The sequence below is a fragment of the Apostichopus japonicus genome, chromosome 9, assembly GCF_037975245.1.
Source record: "Apostichopus japonicus isolate 1M-3 chromosome 9, ASM3797524v1, whole genome shotgun sequence".
Taxonomy (NCBI): Eukaryota; Metazoa; Echinodermata; class Holothuroidea; order Aspidochirotida; family Stichopodidae; genus Apostichopus; species Apostichopus japonicus.
In genome coordinates, this window is record NC_092569.1 from 16,536,482 (window position 1) to 16,555,335 (window position 18,854).

At 34.8% G+C, this 18,854-nt stretch overlaps 1 protein-coding gene and 2 long non-coding RNA genes across 4 annotated transcripts in view; 1 reads left to right on the forward strand and 2 right to left on the reverse strand.

Annotated features, from left to right (window-relative positions):
- Positions 1–9,625, reverse strand: part of LOC139972992 (fibrinogen-like protein A) — a 93,682-nt gene extending 84,057 nt beyond the window's left edge. Inside the window, exons 1-2 of one of the 2 annotated variants that reach the window (XR_011795107.1) lie at positions 9,360–9,625; positions 7,431–7,914 (exon numbers count right to left, since the gene is read on the reverse strand). The gene's annotated coding sequence lies outside the window, so the exon portion shown is untranslated. Of the gene's footprint in view, positions 1–7,430; positions 7,915–9,359 lie in introns of those variants that run through there. The other variant, XR_011795108.1, reaches the window with a different exon arrangement.
- Positions 9,626–10,210: 585 nt separating this feature from the next.
- Positions 10,211–14,525, reverse strand: LOC139973005 (uncharacterized). Its single transcript, XR_011795116.1, has 3 exons — positions 14,424–14,525; positions 11,748–11,793; positions 10,211–10,351 (listed from the first exon to the last, which is right to left on the reverse strand). It is a non-coding gene; the product is annotated as an uncharacterized lncRNA (long non-coding RNA).
- LOC139973002 (uncharacterized) lies at positions 11,772–13,865 on the forward strand. Its single transcript, XR_011795112.1, has 3 exons — positions 11,772–11,882; positions 12,302–12,358; positions 12,883–13,865. It is a non-coding gene; the product is annotated as an uncharacterized lncRNA (long non-coding RNA).
- Positions 14,526–18,854: the final 4,329 nt, after the last annotated feature.

Here is an 18,854-nt window from a genome sequence, read left to right on the forward strand (position 1 = left end):
CGTCGTAAACAGCTGATTATCTGCTTCCCTCTCCTCCAATATGGAGGATAAGGGCGGATAAGGGGATAATGGCCGGGTATTTGATTTTTTTCATTCAATGAAGTCCTAAAAGACTAACATGATAAATGTCATTATTGTTGGCGTAAATATGTATACTAAAAGTATGTGAAGAGTCAATCAGGCAGTATTGCTCCGCATTAAGGTTAGTTTATACAAGGAGAAGGATTTGTGATTTTATAGTGTCTTTGTAAAGTTACCCTTACTACCAACATGTTACAAAGGCAATGGAAAGGAGTTCTTTCAATGAATTGAATTAATTACGTAGAACGACATCAATCCTATCATACATTGCGCAGTATGTGCACAGTAAACCCCTGAACATCGATGAGAATATGGCAGTAGAGATAGAATTATCTTCCAGTTGGTCTTATTAAACAGTTTCCTTGAATTTAATCTTTTTATGTGCGTAATCGTGATATCGACTTGTGTCGGCTATTCTCCTTTATGACTGCTGAGAATGATGAAAACTTTTTATCAATTGTTGCCTGTCTCAAATTCACGTGGTCTGAGCATTCAGTGGTTGTAGAAAGATATGTGTAGTGCTGCGTAAAAAGAGAAGCAATGTAATAGCAAATATAGTTTGTCGCCAGCTTTGTAGGCGTATGACATCGGCATGAAAATTCTGCTTTTAGACATAATTCTTCAAGATAGCTGGTTGAGGTCGCTGTATAACTTACTCCTAGTCGATACTCATAAACAACAACTTTATGATAAGGGCTTCGATAAGACAAGTATGTATACAATCAAACAATATGTGCGTGAACCTTACGGCATATTAACTTTACAATAGGATATTGATGTTTGCATGTGATCTATGAAAAGACTTAATTCAACCTCAGATAAGCACCTCCATTGACGGCAAATCATTGGTAAAGACATTAAAGTCCCTTCTACATTCGATTTCGATGGTATACATATTCTTTTTTATTCTTGGTTGGGGGAAGGAGGATAGGAGGGGGATGGACGGGGGGGGGGAGGGGAATAGACGAATGTATAATGTAGTCAATGGGAACATTCGCTAGATCTCTTCGGATCGGCCAACATTTTACCAAAAAGGCCCATCGTCATGATTTGTGCTTATTTACTATTCAATAGTACCAAAAAAGTTGTCGAGTTAGGGATCGGTTCCTTTTGTTTATAATGGACTGCATTACGGGCTTCTAATATGCTATTCGATTTTTGACAATTTTTGATATGAAAATCGCAGTATCTAACTAACCGCATTCACTTTCAAATACAGATAAAATAGTGGGAAATTTGGTAGCATTCATATTGTCTTGTTAAAGGTTCCACTTTTGCGCATTTTTGCCTACGAAAAACAAGTGCTCTGTGTAAACACAAATCTTAAAACAGTTAGTGTAACTGGAATGTTCGAAAATATGTTTCAAAAGAGCTCTTAGTCCATAGTTACTCCAGAAATAGTTTATAATATTAATGTTCAACTCACGGTACTGTTATGATCTGCAGTCAGTCAATGCAAGTCAGTGCAAGTTTCGAAGAACTAGATAGGATCCAGAGCCGTATATAGAGAGAGTTTGGCCAACTGGCGATTTGTGACGTCACACGCAAACCATGGGCATCAAAATAGGTCCAGTTGTCGTTACCAGTTGCGCGAAACACGAAAAACACCACACACAAACACAATAGCATAGCAGCTGAACCCATTACGAATAAACGAAGCGACTCAGATTTTGGCAGGCATACGGGGAGCGAAATGCTTAACAGGTAAGTAATTAGAGTAATCGTAAGGTAATGACATTTATGTTTATCTTCACACCGCAAATTAATATAAAACTAGCTGAAAACCTGTCATTACACTTGTTGATTTAACACCTCATAGTCATAGTACAAACGAAAAGCACACATCACACAGTCCCGGCTAGGCTACATCACAGACGCACGACTATGCTTTAGGCCTACAGTAATAGATCCTTCAATTGAATAGTGTAGGCATTTACTTAAAATGGCAATTAATGTGAGTGGGAATTAGTGTGAATGGGTTTAAGAATGCTTTGGATGAGTACATTATGCAATATAATCGGGTATGCCTTTTGGGTCTTCGGTTTTATTTCTCTCATATTCAGTAGGGTTCTTGATGGGGACTTGAGTGTCCCTTCTGATCCTTTCTTCTACTTAACTAAACTATATACTTGAGTGTAAGAGTGAGCAATAGTTGAGAGTCTGTGGGAAAACCTAAGACTGATATTGTGGTGTTAATTTCTCAGGAATGTAGTACTAGGCTATGGTAGGTGTAATAGATTAAATGGGTCTGTCGAGAAAAATACCCCGCAACAACTGGATACTGGTGAATGTTGTAGCTTATGTATTTTCCAAAAACATATACCATACGCTCATGTCCTTAATAAGGTTACATGGATCAGACTGACATATTATGCCTACTTGTCAGTTCTGTCAACTAAGCACAAGGCTGATGAAATCATTCAGTTTGTTATTATGCAGACAGCAATGGCCATAATTATAATTATTAAATTGTTACTTATTCTTCATACTGCCATTACTGGCCTAACCTGAACAGTGATGTATTAAAATGCAAGAAGTCTTTAAGCTTTTCATTTAAGAACCGTTTCAGCCTGTCCTCTTTCAAACATATGATTGGCAGGTTTCCACGTTACATAGCTTATCAAAAAGTAGCTGTTCTGTAAAGCAAGAAAATCACACATATGCATGCACACAAACACACCCATATAACAGTTTCTGAATATCTTTTCAGCTGCCCAAAGGTACTGGATCGCAAGCTCTGTTGGGAATTAAACAACCCTCATTGTAGTCTTTTATTATGGTCGGCTTATCTGGAACCAGCAATGTGATGTGGATTTGACAGTACCTAGACAAAGTTTGTCTGACAAGCACTTTAAAAGCTGCTTTGTGTTGAAATGGGTTCACTTTGCTCAAGGCCATGACAGGATGACGACTCGACATCAGGTTGAACCATCTGTTGCAGAGCTCTATAAACCAGGCAGTTGTTAAAACATCCATTGGGTGACCCTCACAGTCTACCAGGCACCGCATCACAGAAGCAAAATGAAGTGTGTGTGATACCTTCATCTTACGAGAGCGGGATGGTGTACGTGTGGCCTCTGTCAATTTGGGAGATAGCTTCAAGTCTTTGTTTTCTTGAAAGCTGAGAAGATCTTTCAGTGGTTTCACACTGACCTCTGTACTTGACGATTCATGTGTATTTGCCAGCTGAGAAGGAAGCCAGATTTAAGTGCATTAACCAATGCTGACTTTTTTTTGGACATTTGGTACATCTGCAAGGAGGTGCAGGAAGTGGTTGGAGTTGCATGGATGTGGAATCTTGTTGATAGTCTGTCAGTCTTATCCACAGATTATCCCAAAGCTTCTCCACATTGCCACATTCAGAACTTATTACATTGAAAACTTGAAAATTGCAGGAATCTAACCAAGCACCCATCAAGGGAGTTTGTTTGTATAATTATTGAAAGCTGTGACATTCTGATGTGACAGATTAATGTGAAATATAGGGCAGTAGATTACCTTGTAAATGAACCTTGTTATTTGTTTGATTGTATCTAATGTTTGCAAATTTATAGTTGCATGCTACCAATTGAAACATAATTCTTTCTCTATAAATGGGATATAAATACTTCTCCTTAAAGGGTGTGAAGACTCCCGCACAAAGAAACGTCCAATGCCGGTAATCTGACCTAGTTTCGAATGAGGTGTAACAGAAGTGTTAGACACCACCATTGATCCCAGAAAATACACACACAGCTTGCTACCGTCGGTAAATAGACATTAGTGTACAGTCAATACATACATCATGGTCAATACCCACAACACAGTGCACATAGCAGCGTGGACATCTCAGGTCTAGATAAAAGATAACAATTAATAAGGTATCAGGTTTCATTACTGTCTGCATTTTGTAGCGACAAGAAGAAAACTTCACTTGCAACGGAAAGTAAACTTTTTCAGAGCGCGGCACGCGGTTTGGGGCGAGTCTTCAATGCCTTTAAATATACTGCGTCGGTTGTTGTCACTTGATCATTTGCTTGTGTGTGAGCAAAACAGCCTAAATAATATGTAAAAAATAATACAAACATTCAAATTGCCAGATATTTACTTGCTCAAAATTATTATCCAATCATGATTTGATGCTATCCTTGAGTCCATTATTCAGATGATGAGGCAGATTCCTTTCAACTCTCCATGATGAAGGTAAAACCTTATATCTTAACCAACTGCCACTGAGTGTCCATTTGAAAGTTTCAAACACACAAGTGCATTGATTAAAACAAAGACTTTATTGCTGTGGTTGCAGGAACTGGATTTCAGTCTAATAGTCACTCACTAGGTTCGTCTTTAACACAGTCTGCTAACTTGGCATAACTTATGCTAGGCTACCAGTACCATAATTAGCCTTGGCCTAGTGATCTTTGAAATGTAGCCTAGGCCCATGCTACTTTTGTAAATGATAGTTGACTGCATTCAAATTAAACCAAGGCCTAGGCTATACTTTTGAGGAAGAAAAAATTAGGCTGAATTCATGTTAGCCTAAATAGGCTAGGCCAATGCTGACGAACATTTCAAACCAAGACCATTTAACCAATATTAACAAAGTAGCCAATGAATATAGACCTAGCCTTACTAGTTTAGGCCTAGGCTACTTTGTTTTCCTTAGGCCTAGTTTAATTGGGCCTTATACTGTGCCATATTATGTAATGTCCTATAACAGTTGTAGTAATAGCAAGAATGGTCCAGGCCTAACTAAGCCCAGACCTAACTTATGCTTCGGGCTTAACTTAGGATTAGGGCTTTACGTTAATCCTGGCCCACCCTTTCACATTAAACTAAAAGTTATACATTTTAGGCTAGGCATAACCCAGGCATACAATAACTAGGAATTAGGATAGCTATATGTGCGACTGAAACTGTCGTGCATATGATTAGGAGAGCTGGCATAATAAAATAGAATTTGTGGATCGTAAAACGAGAGAGAATAGCCATAATGTAATTACAAATTTAAAAACCAGTCGGAACGTAAAATTCTCGCATTGCTTGTACATTACTCGTATTACAGTACTACTACTAGGGCTACGGCGGCCTAGGCTACACAGATTTTTTTCATTAGATCTCCATCTTGTTCTTTCTACTTCCCAAAATTTTTCTTCTTTCATGGTCAGTCGGAAAAGCAAACAACAAAATCCATGTCCTGACCGATTGCAGCATCCCCAGCACCATTTCTTTCATAATTTCGTACTTTTTCGTGTACACAAACGAACGTCTATACACTGTGAGTATGCCTGTCGCCTGCTATAATTTTCAAGTGGACCTATTTTACCACCCTGTGTGGGCGTTGTCCCTCTCGACCAATCCAAATCGGTTACATGGTTGGCCAAACTCTCTCTATATACGGCTCTGATAGGATCGATATAATAGCGCCCTCTATTAATTCTGGGCGCGGCTGGAGAGCTCCATTGAATTCTCAAATACTTATTGCATTCGATACTTTGCAGCTCTAATTATTTGAGGGCGCTCATTTCAAACAGTGATATTCTTACCGCGATACTAGGTGCATTTTTTTTTATATTATATTGGTAATTGTATTGTTGCAAAGGTAATTATAAAACGAAAGACTACTCAATATCCATTTGAGTCTGTACAAATAAACATTAACAACAGCGATGGAAATATGGTTTGAATTTAATATTAAATGTAATACACAAATTTAAAAATATGAAAGTAAATCAATTGGCAAATGGCGGAAAGTAGTCGCGTTGCGGCGCATATAAAGCATTGAATGGTTAAAACCATTTGGTATGATGAATTACTTTCAATTAGTTTTGTTTTAAGCTAAATATAAGAACTAAGCTACTTGGGATTATAGAGCTAAACTAAAACGGTATTTAATACTCGTAAATTTGTCTACTGTTTTGTCTGATGTTATGACTATTAAACAATCTTATAAAAATGAAGGTCGAGTGACAATATGACATTGTTTAATTGGAGGGGTAGGGTAGGATGCAGGTAACCCTCCTCCTTACTATGGCTATTGTAATCGACAGTGGGAAGCAAGCCCCCCCCCCCCCCCCCGTCTCCGCCTTTGCTACACCTACGGATGAACTCAAAAGCAATTTGCTGGATCGCTCTGGTTTATCCATTGAATTAGCAAACAAGACCTCCAGATAATCAAATGATGGGACTTCTAGTCAACTATCTATTTGTAAACCTTAAAGTATCTTTTACAAATATTGCATATTCACGAAATCCCTACCCTCCAAATTTAAGAGATGTATTGAATTGCCATCTGGGAACGCAACGCTAAATAATAAATTAAAAGATTCCCCCAGTGACTTGGATAGTGACTTGCATGGGACAGTGGTGAATCAAGGATTCCACAAAGGAAGGATTGTTGCCCTGGTGTCATTAAAGCCGTCTCCTATTCAGGGATTTGGTTGTTTTTTAACAATCAAAGAATGAATAATTCAGACACCAGAGAGTGCATTCTGATACATATTTAGACAATAAATTAAATAAATACAAATAGTGCTAAATGCCAGTTTTTGCTAACAAATATTTCGTGTGATTTTGAAAAAAAGGTGGGTGTACAGCCGTATAGAAGTAACTCAATTCTTCTCCAACTGAATGAGGAAAGTACCCCGAATGATACCTTTACATCGACTGACCATCTAAGGTAGAGATGGGGAGGGGGCATGGTCTATGTGAGCGAGGATTATAAAGTACGCTCCTACCTAGGTTTTAACACGTGATATTTCTGCTCTTCTTGTGACCTGAAACTCCGAAATAGTTGGGTCTGCTTCAAATAATTTCCCTTTTGTCTTACACACATACTAACTGTTAAACTACTGTTTCAATAGATAACACTATACACTTTTACTGGTAACTATAGCAAGTTGGCTATACATGGCACGGAATTTTTCTATTCTCAAATAAAAATGTTTAGCCGCGACGAAGCCGACAGTTTGTTCATTAAATCCTCTGAATCGACACAATTTCCTCAACTATGTTCGATTCGGTAATGTACTCTAAAATGCAATAATCCAGAAACAAGCAAAGATAAACAAGATTTAGTATTTAATATTGAATGATATCTTCATTTCGATGTAGTTTTGTCAAATTTATTAATGCTCTGGCGGATGGTTATCTATCTATTACGATTTATAGTAACACTTTATATGATCAAGGGTTTACTACGACTAACTGTTAAGTACTGTGTTAACAGTTATATTGACAAAAACCTTAAAGAGATCATGAATATGTTCACAGGTTTATCAAAGTGACTATACATTTCAATAAATAGGGGAGGGGGGGGGGGGGGAACAAGCTGCTTTCAATTAAAGGTGCTAACATTATTATCTTCGTAATTGACTTTCTGCTGTTTAAAAATTCAACGCAATCATTGGACAAAAGATGTTATCTCAGGGTGGATAATTCCTTGAAATTTATTCTTCTTCAGTATTCGTCATTTGCAAATATTGTATAGATTAAGATTATAGTTCTGAGTCAAGTGAAATTATTCGTTCACTGTGTTCTAAAGTTGTAAGTTTATATTTCCAGAGGACCTCATTGATTGATGATGCTGTCTGCGGCTGATGTATTATACTGGACGTATCTTCATTTCTGCGTATTTTATGTGATATTTATTTCCTGGAAGATTATTCCAAAATATGCTTTTGTAAGTAGTACTTCCTGCTGAGTGAAGTCCGTTTAGATTGACATAATAATTATTAGACTTGTACCACCACGCTGCATGATAATTCTGGGCCAGGTTTAAACTACTATGAAGGTCGTTGTCACTGTTGAATGTCGTAAATGACTGGTTCCTGTAGAATGCCATGCTATCATACACTGTGAAAAAGAAAACCCGAAATGGAGATAAAATGCATGATCATATTTACAATATATTTAAGTTATTTAAATACGGCATAAATTAAGAGAAGGTTCATAGTAGAATATATATAAGATAATAATGTGAGATATTAACACTGTCATATTAAAGAAACATTCTCTTTAAATTTGTATTTATTTCTAAATAAATATTGTTTACACCGCTTTGAAGGAATTATTAGTCCCTTTAGATAAAAACTGAATTGAAATTGATTGCTTTATTGTATTTTTGTGTTTTTCCCAACATTGTTAGTACACCACGATACATTTTTACTGCAAACTGACCATCTCTTTACGATAACACTGGAACCCTATCTAACGCCAGTTGATACATACAACAAAATGGCTTAAATTAAACCAGTTTGTTGTCAGTATCCAACTTTCACATCACACCTTGTGGACTCATTTTTACTTCATGATACACACTATATCTATTTCAAGTAATATATCATTGCTACGACAATGGTACCGGTATGTTGGAATCGTAAAAAAAAAAAAAAAAAATCAATAATTATTATGGAGAACATTATTTTTTCATCAATGGTTTTATTTACCAAATTATTGGATTATTGTTTAAGGAGTCTATACAGATTTCTACTCTGTTATTATTCTCTTTTCGTTCTGTTTCCAGTTGAACGGAGGTGATGTATTTAGGGAGGATAACGAAATATGATGGATCATGGGGAGATAAAAGGGAAGTTGGAATAGGTTTGTTGTTATCAATTACAAGTCCTTCTGTCACTGTATGTATATGTATCAACCTGTGTTCATTTTTGGAGCGCATTCATCATGATTCAAACACAATTGCAGCTGACCAGCTTTCTTCCGATTTGATGACAAACAGTGCACTATTTGAAGCAACATAGAGTCAGTAATTGACTATGACCGTTGGCTGTCTATGCTTGAGCTCCCAATGTTATCGATTATCACACATAAGTATACTTTAATAAATTTCATATTCGAACACAATAAATAAACCAAGTGTAATTAAGATTTATGGATATATTAAAAACAGTATGTTCAGTCTGACAGCGTTGACGTGTTGGATTCTTCCGGTGTTTTTTTATAACAACAGAAGTAGAGTATAACGGCCATTGCCCGGGAGGTTTGCAGTGTATCGTTGCAGATTTATGCAATGTTATAGTAAACATGTAAATGAGATCATAATTATAGATATAGTTTTTGAGCTGATCATTTCTAAAACGTCTGCGTATATGCTACATATTTTATGAATGATTACAATCAGCTAATGAACTGACAAACTAATTACATGGGTTCATTTGACGACAAATGTTAGAAAGGGAGGTAATGGATCAAGGTAGTTCATAATTTCCTTGCTAATATTCAGTCCTTTGTAAGGTATTGATGGTGACAAGCAAAATCCGCGAGGTTTCATATATACGTACCTGTTGTGCTGGAGCTATCGTATTCTCCAAGGCCAACTAAACGATATTTAGTCCCTTCATCGCTGATCCTAAACAGGTCGTACTTCGCAAAATAGGGATCTCCATTCTCGTTGTTTAAATCAATGCGAAGCATGTAATCCTTTTGGTTAGTTAAGAGTGATATTTTATCGTTGCCAAGCCAAAATTCCCTTTTCAGGAAACCAAAGCCATCTCGGTAATCATCCCAGTCTCTGTAAAATTCTACGGAACCGTCGACCCGGCGTTGGAAGACCTGGTTTAGTTTCAAAACAAAAAAATGTCATATTTGGTTTGAAAATAATGAACAATTTGTACGATGTTTGTTTGATGTGTATGACGTATCAGTGTGGGTAGTGTTTCATGGTTCGTCTTACGTTGAACAGATACGGTAGCCTGTGCACCATTATTCTTTTACTAACAGAATACATTGGTATCATATCATTTTTTGCCCATATTGCAGTAATATGGCTGTAGAAACATTTGAAGGTAGCGAAAAACTGTCTCGCTTTAAGAGAAAAAAATCATACTTAGGATTATCAAGGGTTACTCGTGAAGTTAAGCGTTATTAGAAATACATATCTAAGACGGTAAATTTGAAACTAAGTAACGTTTTCCTGAAAATTATATCAAACTAAAAGATACGAATAAGGAATGCATGCCAACGAATCAGCCCCTGTAACACACATACTCTGTATCAAGGAATCGCTTTTGACTGAATCAATAAAGTATAAAATATCAAAATACTGCAGCAGGCACGCTAAGTAGAAATGAATTAAGGCTAATATTATGTTATGTTCTTACCGTCCAGCCTCCTCCGTCAATTGAGTTATTACAGTAAACTTGAAAAGGTTCATTGGCTCCATCTGGCTTAATCAGATAAATTCCAGATTCAGAGGGACTCCCTTCACATTGGTCGTAAACTTCTTTACAATCTCGAGGATATTCTGGCTCTTGGTAGAAAAAGTAGGAGGAGTCTGAAGGAATGATTAAGAAAAACTTGTAAGAAATGGATGCGATCAATTTAAAGTGAACTACCGAACTCGCTGTTCAGTTTACTAAACTCTCGATTAAGGTGAAAATTACGGTTTGCAAAAAAATACCAAAAAATTTATCAAAATATTAAACAAAAATCTTCCATACATTTTCCTGCTTGAAAGAACACCATGGAAGTAAAAATTGTAAAATCGTAAAAAGTAACAACAAATATACAAAATAATCTTAAATGAAGTAACAGAATAATAAAAACTGCTGATAATTCTTGTAACTATGTCTATTAATTCAAAACGACAAATGTTGGCCTCCTTTCCACCGCCGCGACAAACATTAAAAGGCTTCCATTATTTTTCTTAACTTTTCAGCCAGTGTTAAAAGCGTGTTGCTTTTCTATATTTAGATATGTTAGCTTTTTTTCACCAATTTACAAACACCAGAGTAGGACTTTCTGCGCAGAAATAATTATGACTTAATGTAGTAGGTTTTGGTTCATATATAATTACTACATAAAGAAACGTAAGTATAAACGATTAATAACCAAAAATATGTGAAGACCACAAAAGCAGAAATCACCATTATTGTCAATCGAGATCATTAATATGACTGATTTAATACGTTTCTGTAATAATTTTTATGATGATATTATTTTTAAAACGGTTCTGAACATTAAGTGAGATGAATACTATATATGTATTTATTCACCGATTGGTATCTCTATAATAATAGTTTTCTAAAGGCATGAAACCCAAATTAAAAATGAAAATTAAGTTAAATTCATACCGAAATTTTAAATGAAGTATAATAATTTAAAAAATCCCGATCAATTCTAGTAGCTATGTACGATTTAAGATTAATCGACAAATGTTAGCCTTGTTTAGACCATCGCTAGAAACGTTAAAAGGCTCTTAGTTTTTTTTTAACTATAAGTTTCCAGTCATCTATAAAAGCGGGTTATTTTTCGTTTTACAGTATTTTTTGTAACCAAATTAAATAATCCACAGTACGTCTTTATATGAAGAAAGCATTTGATAAATATTAACCAGTCGATGATGATATAAGGTAGTAGGTATTGTGCACTTTTATTTACCACATCACGAAACAGAGGTATTACATCATATTAAACAAATGGATGTAAAAAAAAAACAGAAACCACAATAATTGTCTATCAAAATCAATGATATAAATGACTAATAAAGTTAGATGACTCATATATATATATATATCGATGGGTACCTCTAAATTGAAGAAAAAGAAAGAAAACTTACATTTACACTTGAAATGTCCTTCTTTAGAACATGTATATTTTTGTTGTTGTAAAAGATTGATGTAAAAGTTCCTTGAAAAGAAGATTGAATAAGAATGATAAATTTCTCTTACCTACAGTGCTTCTTTTGTTCCTCCCAGAATTTTCCCGTTCAACATTCTACAATGGAGATATGAAAATTGAAATATAAATTCAACGAAGTCACTAAAAGGACATTCCGATAGGCGTGAAGGACTCGTTTGTATAGGGTACTTACCGCCGAAATCAATTCAGTTCCAAAGCATTTTTAAGTCGCTGCTAATCTTTGGTTTAATTTAATTAGTCTCATTCATAAACAAAATGTTTACTATTACTTTGTAGTAATACCGTAATGACGTACTTTTGACCAGACATATCAGACGTTTATCTTAAACACTATATCCCATTAAGGCGATGAGTGGTTCTTGTCATTTGTTTAAACTGTTATTAACAGATTTTGATACTCCATCGCTATGTCGTCGATGTCATGCCAATGAAAACATGCTCTAGGAACGCGGAAGTGAAAAATGTATTCTTTCTTTTTATGTACAAAAATGAGTCCCTCGGTAGAATAAATAAATTTTAGTAGTGCGTGTCCCGATTAGATATTTACAATTTTGTTAAATTTTGTTGTTTGGTCTATTTACAGAGTTCAACAAGCCGAAGCAACTTTATTGTCTCCTTGGTATGTTGATCTGTGTTGATGGTAAGTTTAATTAATGAAATATATGACTAAAGTAATATAAAGTTATGGTTTAATATTATGTACTGGTACTTGGTAGATTCACATCGAATATAATCAATTCACTATTTACAACAAGTGTTTGTGATTTATGAGTAGAATTTATGATTTTAAGGCATCATTCCACAAGATCTAATATGAATATAAAGACCTTTTACGGTTTGAGCTCTGAGTCTCTGTAAAGTACCCCATGTCTTATAATTCACCTTCCATCAGATGAAATGTCAAATATGAATGTTTAAACTATATTTGTGCTATAATATTGAAAGACTAGATTCGGCAGCAAAGTGTCAAGAGCGTTAACATTTGTTAAAATTAATAATGTATTGCTTTCCTAAGTAATTCACAGTAAGTTGTAGACTGACATTTAAGTATCAGGTTTATCCACTTTGATTTTCTTTCATCGATTCCTTAGTCAGGTTACTTGTTATTTTGAAAGATATAATTGAAAACACATTTGTCAAATGTATATTTTTCTTGACTCTTAGAAGGAGAATGCCCACCAAGAATATCAGCAATTAAAGGTTAAGAACTGATTACTGGTTAAAGCAACATTTAACATGACATGTACGTTATATTCGCTACCAAATTTCGTCCAACCGAATATCTAATACATATCCAATGAATTGGGAAATAAATATTTATTTGAGAGAGATATTAATAGGCCATTATTATTAAACACGATACAGCGGTGACATGAAACATAGACTGATATATGATATATTACTCAGTCTCCTGAAAATAAAATGTTTGATATTCATTCGTGATACGGGGACTTTGGCCAGACATACCCGAAGTTCATGTTTTAAACTTGATGAAATTAAGTCGAGATGTTTTCTTATCAACTATTAAACTGCTATGAAAAGAAAGCCTATCAAGATTACCTTGATGAGATGTCAAGGAAGGAACGAGCTCAAAACACAGGGGAGAACAAACTACAATGTCGATTGATATAAACAATGAGTCTCGAGATAGAATAAATACATTTCTATAATAGTGGGTATCCTGAGTAGATATTCACTATTGTAAAAATCGTTGCTTTGTTTATTTACACAATAAAAACAAGTCAATACAACTTTAATCGTTTTGCCTACTTTTGATCTGCTTAAGTCTTAATTGTTACTAACGGAATATAAATTTGACGTTTGAAATTATTGGTTTATATATTCTTGCGATATAGATGATAAATCGTTGGAATCTTTCCCGCAACTTCAGTTTTTATGATTAATGAGTATTTTGTTATTTAAGACATCATTTAACCATTTAATATTACTTACCTAATCCGTTCATAAGAAAGTGTTACTTTATCGATTGTTTCAAGGCATTAAGTTATTGGTATTGCACTGAACCATGTATCTAGCAAGTCACCTTCTTTCATGAATTTTTGAAAATATATATTTAAATTGCCAAAAATGGATAATGGAACTATGTTTGTACTATAGGATTGATGTACTAGCTTGGAAGTAAGTTAAAGATGGATTAAAGAAAAATTTCAATTAATCTTTGTTAAGGAATCTACAGTTATATCCTTACATATGATAATTATTTTCATGTTTATTGTTATAGTTTATTTGCTATGTTGGACGATATAATTAAATACCCGTTTGAAACGTGATCGTTTCCACGATATATCGGCAAGTCATTGTCAATTTTAAATTGCTAATTGTATTCGTTAACAAAAGGAATTCTTATCGTTGTTTTAAGAAAATAACTAATAATTGAACCACTTTTCAAACCTATCTCTATTTATGATATGGTGTAATCAAATTTCTTATGTTTTTTTTCGGGTGCATTAGGTAGTTCACAATGAGCACTCTACTTTCTTTCTTTTTTTGAAATAAGTACAAAATATCAATATTTTACAAACAGACAAATACATCAATTGAACACCGACAATAAATTCAAACACCATGGTAAAGAGAAAATGAAAAATCATATTGAGTTTAACAATTATTGAGTTAGAAAATAATTTATCACAATTAAATATTCAACTTCAACTTGAATTTGTTAAAAGATAAAGGAAACTTACAGTTTCTGCCTGAAAAGCTGGAAGTTGAGAGAAGAGTCCCAAAACACAAAATGTTAGGATGAACTGCATCTTGACGATTTTCTCTGGTCTTAACGATCACAAATCTCAAGAAGGAATGAAGTAAACTTTCTGGCAGCGAACCAGTTCAACCACTTTATGAGCATACCCTGCGTTCTATGACGTGGTTGTTGACACGTGTCACCGAAGAGCTGATTAACCATTTACATTTATACAAATTGTTATAACCTGGATGATCACGTAAATAAAAACATAATCTAACAGTTTTTCTATTGTCCCTTAAAGAGTAACATTTATAATAATTACTATTAGTCCATTTTTATAGCATTAATTGTATAGACGTAATGCGATATCAATTTAATGGTCATGTTAGTTATATTACATTCATATACAATCTTAAACCAATTCAGAATATCTCTTTCGATAACACAAATTATATCGCATATATATTACACTCAGCTTATTAACCTTTCACCTATAAGTATCTTCGTAAGTTTGAATCCTAACGTACTACTTTCAATTAACCGAGTTTCGTCTCCTGCAGCTTACCATCAATAGTTTAATGATGTTAAGGAAACTCCTGTAGAGCCCATGAGCAGTGGGAAATTGAACTATATATCTACAACCAAGCCTTAGGATACCATTTAACAGTATCAAACCTCCATATCTATTAAAAAAAAAATCCAACTAACGTTCTCTACAAGTTGCCATGTTTTTGTGATATTACCCAGGATGCAACGTTTGCATGACGTCACACATGCACCTCGGCAGAGTTAGACTTGCCGCTATGCAGATTCTCTCGTAGTACCGCTGCACACAAAACAACGCTGGCGTACGGTATATGCTGAAACTGCTAAACTATCAATAATTTTCAAATTATTACAACGGTTGAACTGGACTTTATTATCCAGAAATTTAAAGAAAAATAACTTAAGTTACCTTGTAGCCATCTTGCGTTCGATTTTGAGTAATGTATACAGACGAGATGTAGCCTAGGCCTAAATAGTGTATCGTCCAATATCCACAATCGAAGTTCAGGTAACGAGTATAGTTACTATATAACTTAGTCATAGTAACACTACTCGACATACTGTGACTGTGAGCATCACTTCGTCGATGAAAAGTATCGTTCATTCGAGCAATTCAACATGACTGAGGCTCACATTATCCCAGATGACTATTGCGTAGAACTGACTCCATCACCCTGACATAAGGTGCCACAAAGTATTAGTAATTTCAGAAGAAAGTGATCGAGCCATAGTTTAAAATTCGGAAGCAAACAATGACAATCACTGTGCGTCTGTGTTGACAGTCATCTTGCAAAATACCAATTTATTTATAAACGACATTAAGCGTACGTATGTATCTATCCTTCAAAATTGGTTAAATATTCTACATTTACTTGAAGTATGAAGATGTTTAGTTATTACACCACTGGCAAGTTACTACCAATTTCAGCTTTCAATGTATCGATAACCGTCATAGTTACTGGCAAGTTTTATTAAAATGCTTAGAATCTTTTTTTCTTTCATCAGTAATCTCATTTACCCCTTGATTATCCTAGGAGTTTGCCAAGTCTATCTACATTTCAAATCAGTAAAGAAGCTCTCCTTTAAGCTTGTAAGATATTTTTTTCATCTATAAGAAACTCATCCGTACCAAGTTTCTTTTCGCCAGCCTGATGGGAAAAAATGAAATTTATATGCTCCCTTGTTCACTCTTTCCCACGTCTACTAGCTCCCTTGTCCATAACTGTCTTTTTGGATTATTGTATATACATGTTATATATGTATACTACGTATGTTAAGTGGTATGAAAAAAGCGGGCGCACTTTCTAATTCAAAATATAGGAAACCAAATTATTCAAGAACGACACATTTATCGTCGGTGTGTTAAACTTTGTTTTATTACTTTTATCACGGACATGCTGAGTAACCATCTTAATATGAACTATAACATTATACCGTTAATAGAATCACCCACTTCGAACATTGTCTTTTGCTTATTGTTTGGTATGAGAAAGAGCCCTTTCAATCAACTAGGTTTATAAATTAAAATGTCTCTACATGCAGACCATTATTTCAGTTGCTTAGATGCAACCCAAAACACAATAGAAAAACTAACCGTTACAATTTTAAGGGATCCCATATATAACTAGTTTACAGTGTATCTTGTTTTTGTTTTGTTTTTGTGTGTCCGACAAGTCATGTTGTATATCATTTACGGATACGTTGCTTTTTATATGAGGTTTTAAAGAATTTATGTTGGTTTAGTAATTATAACTATATAAAAAGATGCTGTAATAGTTACAATTTACCATTAAAAGGCGCATTCCAAACAATCTACTATTTTAAGGCGAATATTTTGAAATCCGGACTAACTATGGAATCATCGTGAGCACTCTTTTCTCCTGGTGTATAAGGTATTGCGAATTAGATTCTGCCTAAAGCGATCCTTTTACGATAATAATGAGATTTACACGAAGTATTTTTTTGCCTCGATTCTGATTGTTTTATCGGTTAAAACTGGTAAAGGTGAGTACCCGTTACTTAGTTAAAACTGATGTGTGTTATTATTTCTTAACAACTGTTACATTTATGACTAGTTGCTACTGCAGTACACTTACAAACAGAAAATACTAAACACTCTCATCCTATGCATAATGATTAACTGGATAACCAGACTACTTTAAAGGTTTCGCCAATAATTTCGTCTACATTTATTGGAAGACACTAAACTGCAAAACGCTTAAAATCTCCATGTTGAACCATCTTTACAACGTCAGTTTGTAAGTTTTGCACAGTAGCATCTGCTGACAAGTCTAACATGTGTTACGGTGTTATAATATACTACACTAGATCTTCTGACTGTTTTGACCAAATGAAAGTTATAAGTTAATATTAGAGATTCCACTCTTATAAGTTGGTAATTTAGCCGCCAATCCATTTTTTAAAGTGTACATTAATCACATGAAATGATCTACCGTAATGTCTACTGTAAAATTCGTCCACTGTGGGAAAACCTCTGCATAAGCTACAGTGTAGCACCACATGTGAAAGTTCCATTACCTTTATCTTCTCCACTTCTATCGTAACTATGTAAATGCAGACTTTTACAAATCTTTACGACCTTTTTTTATTGGTTATTAGTAACTTTATCCCCATGGTTGTACCGAGATGTGCAAATATCTTATAGATCAAGATCGAATTTTGAGTTCAAATCATTGTATAAGGTATGGGAATCAATTCCATGCATTTTAAGCTCTTCAGAGTCAAATAGGTTACTTAGAGTGTTCGTTATTGCATAATAATCTCCCGCGAGATAGATCAAGGCACCACTGTACATATATATGAATGGAACGCAATCGTTGGCGATGACATCAAACATATCCGGATCATCCGGGTATTTAGAATTCTCGTGTGGTATGTAGGTACCACCCATACTCACTTGGTAACCAACGACGCTATAGTCAATCGCTGTCAACAATGTTGTATCTAAACGAGATATCTGAGAGTACCTGGTAATTGCCGGACAAAGAGGATTCAATTAACAATGCAATCCCGAAAATTCAGCCGTATTGGAATTTGTTCGCGGGCTTCGTAGCAGGAACAATCGAAAAACCCGGAAAGTTAGTAGGATCAATCTCCTCAGTGTTAGTTTACAAACATTAAAACAAAACATTTCAAATTTCTTGATATACTCTGGTAGAATATTACGGTCGATTTTGCTTCTCACTCCGCAACCGTTCAGGCTTAGAATACGAATAGATTTAGATGGTGAATGCCTAGTATGATCAGTACAGGGTGGTTCCTTGAGTAATGTTTTACAAACAATATCTGTAGAATCCAAGGTTGAAGGCCAGAGATCCTATAACAAGTTGTAAAGTTGTAGTTCCTTCACTTTATCATCGCTCAAATGCAGTTTCAAAATATCCTTAGCCGAATCTGAAGATCAATTAATACGAACAAAATCGTTAGTACTACTAATGATCAACCCGAGGTACTGTTATGATCCGCAGTCAGTCACTGCAACTTGTCATGTTTCGTGGAACTAGTTAGACGGATATGACAGCGCTCGCTGTTAATTTTAGGCGTGTTTAGAGATATCCCCAATTAATTAGCAATTTCAAGAGTCGGTGCTCGGTGAAGGATCTTACACGTTGTTTTAAAGACAAGAAAGTATATTTAAATAAGTATTCATCCTCTTTAGTGATATAGGTTGGTGAATGAGATGTTTGCAACTCATGGTACGTATTTTGAGTTCAACATAGTCATAAAAGCATTTTGCTTTCTTATTCAACTTTATATGTTGTTTCAATTCCAACGTAACAAAATCCTTTCGTCTTCTCGCCTGTGATCATGATACCACTATTATGTATGGCTACGAATTGAATACTTTAGAATGGAATATTTT